Below are 6235 nucleotides of genomic sequence, written 5' to 3' on the forward strand. Positions count from 1 at the left end.
TCTTTAATCAAGTACCAATATTTTCACTAATACTTTCATTAATTGTTAATTTCAACCTCTATTAGCCTTTGTCATGGTATGGCAAAAGATTTTTCGGAATATTGTCCTTAATAATTACTTTTTCTAATTTTTGTATACAGATCCTTATAAAATTTAAGAACTAAGATTATGTAATGAAACTTTCTTAAAAGTAGTAAAAAAAATTTCTTGACCTTTTTTCTGACAAAAGTTTCATTTGAACAATTATAAATTGTTTGAACATTGAATATACAACTAAAAGCAAATGATTCACTCTTCACTTTCATAAGTTAGGTCAAGACATTCAGAAAATAGCTTTTATTAGCTATATTACAACATAGTGAAAATTCTAAACAATATTAAGTATCTAGGGAAAAGTAATATTTGGGCTGAAGTGGTGATATTTGTTTAAAAAAAATTAGAAAAAAGTACGATTTTCTAGAAAAAATCAATCGTTTAAACTACAATCAAACAATTTAAATAAAAAATAGAAATCTCCAAGTACATTAAATAGACCATTTTATACCCTTAATTTGTAGTCAAATACTTGTGCTGCGATGCTTGTGCCGTGGTCGCGATGCTTATACCATGGCCGCGACTGATTTTCTTTAAATATTCATAACTCGTGAAGCAGATCAGTTTTCATCAATATTTCTTTTAAAATAATAGATAAAAAACAAGGAATATCATTATAAAAAAAGAAAAAAAAACGTGATCCGTCAAAAACCGAATCAAAAAATTGTTTAATTTTTTTTTAAAATAACCGATTTCCGGTGAAAACGGGAGCATTATCTAAAATTGTGCAAACATTAGTTATCTTCCTCTAAATAAATGATTTTCTATTAAAAATGCCGATTTTTGGTTCAAAAGGCAAACCAAACCAAAAATTGTACATAAATCGCGAATTTAATGACTTGATTACAACCTGAAGAATAATGATAATTTGAGCACTCTTTGGATTTTTTAATTAAAAATACTAATAATCGACAGAAAACACTAACGTAGCGTAACAAAAATGGTTCTAAATTATAAATGTTCTTCGAAATTAATTACACAGGACCACAAAATAGTTGTTGGAGTCTCCTGGGATTTGAATAGGTATACTTTATGTTTTTGGGGTCGCTGAACACGAATCCTTTCGCAGAATTGAGCCAGCATGTCAGGATTTGCAGTAAAACTCAAAAAATGGTTAAAAACTTGGAATTTCTGCATAAATTTGGTCCCCAAACCTACAAAGCCCAAATTAACAATCCCCAAACCCACAAACTAACAAGCCCCAAATCCACAAACTCCAAGCCTCAAAACAACAAGCCCCAAAGCCACAAGCTCCATAACAACAAACCCACAAATCCTAAATCCACAAAACCCAAACCCACAAGCTCCATATCCACAAACGTACAAACCCTAAACCAACAAAACCCAATCCTACGAACCCTAAACTAACGAACCTCAAACCCACAAAACCCAAATCCCCAAACCACAAACGCACAAACACAGAAACACCAAACCCACAAACATTAAAACCCACAAGCCCCAAACTCAGAAGCTTCATATCCACAAACGTACAAACTCCAAACCAACAATCCAAAAGCCACGAACCCCAAATCCACAAACCCACAAGCTTCATATCCACAAACCGCAAACATACAAGCTTCATATTCACAGACGTGCAAACTCCAAACCAGCAATCCAAAACCCAAAAACCCCAAAATAAAAATAACCCAAATCCACCAACCCCAAATTACACCAATTTCAAAATTGATATTATAAGATGCGAGGTATTTGGGTTTTTGGAGGTTTGGGGTTTGTGGGTTTGGGGCTTGTTAGTTTGTGGGTTTGTGGCTTGTTAATTTGGGGTTTGTAGGTTTAGGGTCGAAATTTATGCATAAATTCCAGATTGTTAACCATTCTTCTAATTTTACTGCAAATCCTGACGTGCTGGCTCAATTCTGCGAATGGATTCGTGTTCAGCGAACCCACAAACATAAAGTATACCTATTAGAATCCTAGTAGACTTCCAAAACTATTTTGTGGTCCTGTGTTATTTTTGTTTGAAACAACCAATTTTTTGTTAAAAACACTAACAAATTTTTAAACTGTTCTAAAAATGTTTTATTTTCTTTGAAATTTATAGATAAATTCCTGGTGAAAATCGCTTGTTTATCATATAAAGGGTGTATAAAAAGTCCCGGAACGGTTGGATATTTCCTCAGGTAAAATATTTTTCAAAAAGTGAAGGTCATTCCTGAAGTAAATTTCAACGAGGAATTCAATGGTGACCTTCACTTTGACCTTGAAGTTGACTTTCATGGCTTTTTGAAGGTTAACTTTGTTTTTTTTTAATGGAATCCCCCTTTTTCACATCTGCAATCGATAGAGCGGAAAATTCTACGTCAGGTACGTATCCAAGTCATAGGTCAATTGTAACGTTCAAGGTCAGTTAGTAGTTATTTGAAATTTACAAAGTTCTCCAAGAGGTCAGTGTAATTGCTGAAGTAAATTTCAACGAGAAATTCAATAGTGACCTTCATTTTGTCCTTGAAGTAGACCTTGATGGGTTTTTGAAGGACTACTTTGTTTTTTCAGACGGAAACCCCCTTTTTTCACATCTGCAATCGATAGAGCGGAAAATTTGACGTTCAGAAACGTACCCAAGTCATAGGTCAATTGTAACGGCCAAGGTCAGTTAGAGGTTATTTGAAACTAACAAAGTTTTCCAAGAGGTCAGTGTAATTCTTGAAGTAAATTTGAACGAGAAATTCATTGGTGAGCTCTGTATTGATCTTGGTTACAGCGTTTTGAATATTGTAAAATCATAAGAAAATTTTTCATTAACAATTCCAGGTGTTCTGGTAAGAGTTCTGTTCCTCCCCGAAGAGTTATACAGTCCTACACCGTTTTTCGTTACCTAAGTCAATATCTAAGGCGATACCATAAGTCCTATACCGTTTTTCCATACGAATATTACGAATCGAAACTAAATTTACGTATTATGAGTGCATACTTACTATCTTTCGCTAAAAAATTATTATGGAGCAAGCTAAGCTTTCGGAACGAGAGAGGGTACCTGTATTAAATATACGTGGTTGGGGAGATCGAGTTCGATCTTATGATCTAGTTCGTTTTCTTTTTAATCGCACTTTTCGTAATGGAGAAGGATTAAATCCTGTCTCAAAATCAACAATTGAAAGAACTGTGAGGCGCTTTATGAATCATGGATCTATCAGAGACCTTCAGAGAACTGTTCGGCCAAAATCTGCAGGATCTGAGGAGATGCAGATGGACATAGCCCAGGCATTTGTTGAAAACCCACACCTTAGTTTAGGTCGAGCTAGTGATGAGCGTGACGTTGCTCCTGAGACATTGCGAAATATTTTAAAAAGCATTAATTTCCATCCTTACAAAGTTCATCTGGTACCAGAGCTCAATGAAGACGATCCTGATCGTCGTGTTGAATTTTGTGAAATTATGATGGACAGAATTAATAGAGATCCTCTTTTCTTGTACAATACAGTATTTTCAGATGAATCTACTTTCACTTTAAAAGGTGAAGTTAACAGGCAAAATTGTAGATATTGGTCCGACACAAATCCTGATTGGATGCTGGAGAGTCACACACAATATCCACAAAAGATTAATGTTTGGGCCGGTATCTTGAATGATACATTGATAGGCCCTTTCTTCATCGATGGTAATCTAAATGTCCCTGCATATGAAGAGCTTCTCAGAAACCAAATTGTACCAAGAATAAGGGAGATTACAGGCGATAATTTTCAAAATATTTGGTTCCAGCAGGACGGGGGGTGAAATCGAGTGGCCTGCTAGATCTCCTGATCTGACGCCTCTCGACTATTTTCTTTGGGGTTATTTAAAGAGCAAAGTACACTCAACGCAACTGCAAAGCTTAGACGAATTGCAGAATCGAATTCTGTAACAGGCTACTTTGATTGATAGGGAGATGATTCTTAATGCTGTAACTCATTTTTACAATCGCATAGCTTTTTGTCAAGAAGCTCAAGGTTTTCAGTTCGAGCATCTTCACTGAAGCGTGAGAGGCAAGGGGACTCACACTAATCAAGCATTCCAAAGGGAACAGAATTTACTACGTCCACGTCATTGTTCCTAAGTAATGCTAAACGTAAACGTAAACTGCTTGGAAAAAACCTTGAAAAACCTTGAAGATCATCACCAAGTTCAATACAGCGCTCACCAATGAATTTCTCGTTGAAATTTACTTTAGGAATTGCACTGGCCTCTTGGAAAACTTTGTTAATTTCAAATAACTTCTAACTGAGCTTATATGTCACATTTGACCTATGACTTGGATACGTAACTGAACGTAGAATTTTCCGCTCTATCGATTGCAGATGTAAAGAAAGGGGGTTTCCATTTAAAAAACAAAAGTTGAGCCTTAAAATGCCATAAAGATCAACTTCAAGGCCACAATGAAGGTCACCATTGAATTTCTCGTTGAAATTTACTTCAGGAATTACACTGGCCTCTTGGAAAACTTTGTTCATTTTAAATAACCTCTAACTGACCTTGAACGTTACAGTTGACCTATGATGTGGGTACGTACCTAAACGTAGAATTTTCCGCTCTATTGATTGTGGATGTAAAAAAGGGGGTTTCCGTTTAAAAAAATAAAGCTGACCTTCAAAAAGCCATGAATGTCAACTTCAGGGTCAAAATGAAGGTCACCATTGAATTCCTCATTGAAATTTACTTCAGAAATGACCTTCACTTTTTGGAAAAATATTTTACCTGAGGAAATATCCAACCGTCCCGGGACTTTTTAGACACCCTGTATACTTAAGGAAAAGGAAAAGGATCAAACAACCACAACAGGGTCTTATTAGGATCAGAAAAAATAAAATGTGAACATTATTTTGCAATATCTGAATAAGCAGTGCCAAACCAATGTACACACAAAAAGAAATTGTAATAGCAATTTGATATAATAGTTTTTAACATACAATGTAGAAAATTTCTCATTGTGGTCTGTGCACAAATGTGGAGGGTAATGCAAAGACTGAGCGCGGAGCGCGAGATAAATATATTATAGAGCGCGAAGTGCGAGATTAAACAGTCTCGCGCCCTTGACGCGCTCAAACTAGCGGGTGAAGCGAGTTGCGCGCGCAGCGCGCCATTAGAATGTGCCCGCGAAGCGGATATATTTTTTAAAATTGATAACTAATGTTCTTATTGGAAATTCATCATTTCCATTTTAAAAATCAACTACAAAATTTATTTTTTCCATTTTTGCTTACAAGGAGATTCTTTTCAATTTAAAATTCAACTATTCAAAATTTAGAAAATTTTTTAAATATTCCGTTTAAATAATATGGTACTAATGTTTTTGTCTGCAATATTTTAAATCAATATTTTTTTTAATGTTGAAGGTTAATTTTGTATAAGTTGTGAAAAGCAATCTCCCTAGTTTCCTTTACAGGATATGGAGCGTTGCTATCTGGTAAATCCAGAAGGGCTAGAGAAGAAAGTTGCGAAACCATGTTTGGAAAATAGACGAGGAAGAGGAGATAGCGAGAAAAGAAATATTCAAGGTTTTAGGAATAAAGGAATATTGTGTGGATGAGATTCCCAATGTGTATGGATTGTGTACCTTGTGGCTGTTTGCGAACCATTGATTCAGAAAGTAAAACATCAATATCCTTGTATAATCCAAATGGTATAACATAATCAGACATTCTTGATGTTTTTTTGCGGGTTTGAAGATCATACGTAACCAAGTATTCCTGATAGTCAAATATTGGAAGAACTTGATTTCGGTGTATACGATCGAACCATCCAAAGACAGTTGAACCTCTTGCCACCAAACTTGTTCGGTCATCGAATAGAACGTATTTATTATTAACTAACTTCCTTAAAATATTCATATTCAAGTATCGTGTTGGTTGGTATTCTATTACGTGTAAAGGTTGATCTGCCTCAGTTGTTGGTTGACCTTGAAAATAAGTATAATGAATTAAATAAATTACTAATTTTGTTCTTGTAATTTTCAATTAATAAAGCAAATTAATATTTCACCTCAGACACCTGTAACACAAAAAATCTGCCAAGTAAAATTACATTAATTAAAGTGTGTCATGGAAGAAGTATATACAGTCTGTCAAGTTAAAGCGTGGGTGGCTTTACTCGCAGTCGGTAAGATGTATCGACATGATTTTGGTGTCAAAATATTAAGAAGAGCTCCCTC

Source organism: Belonocnema kinseyi, chromosome 6, assembly GCF_010883055.1.
Source record: "Belonocnema kinseyi isolate 2016_QV_RU_SX_M_011 chromosome 6, B_treatae_v1, whole genome shotgun sequence".
Taxonomy (NCBI): Eukaryota; Metazoa; Arthropoda; class Insecta; order Hymenoptera; family Cynipidae; genus Belonocnema; species Belonocnema kinseyi.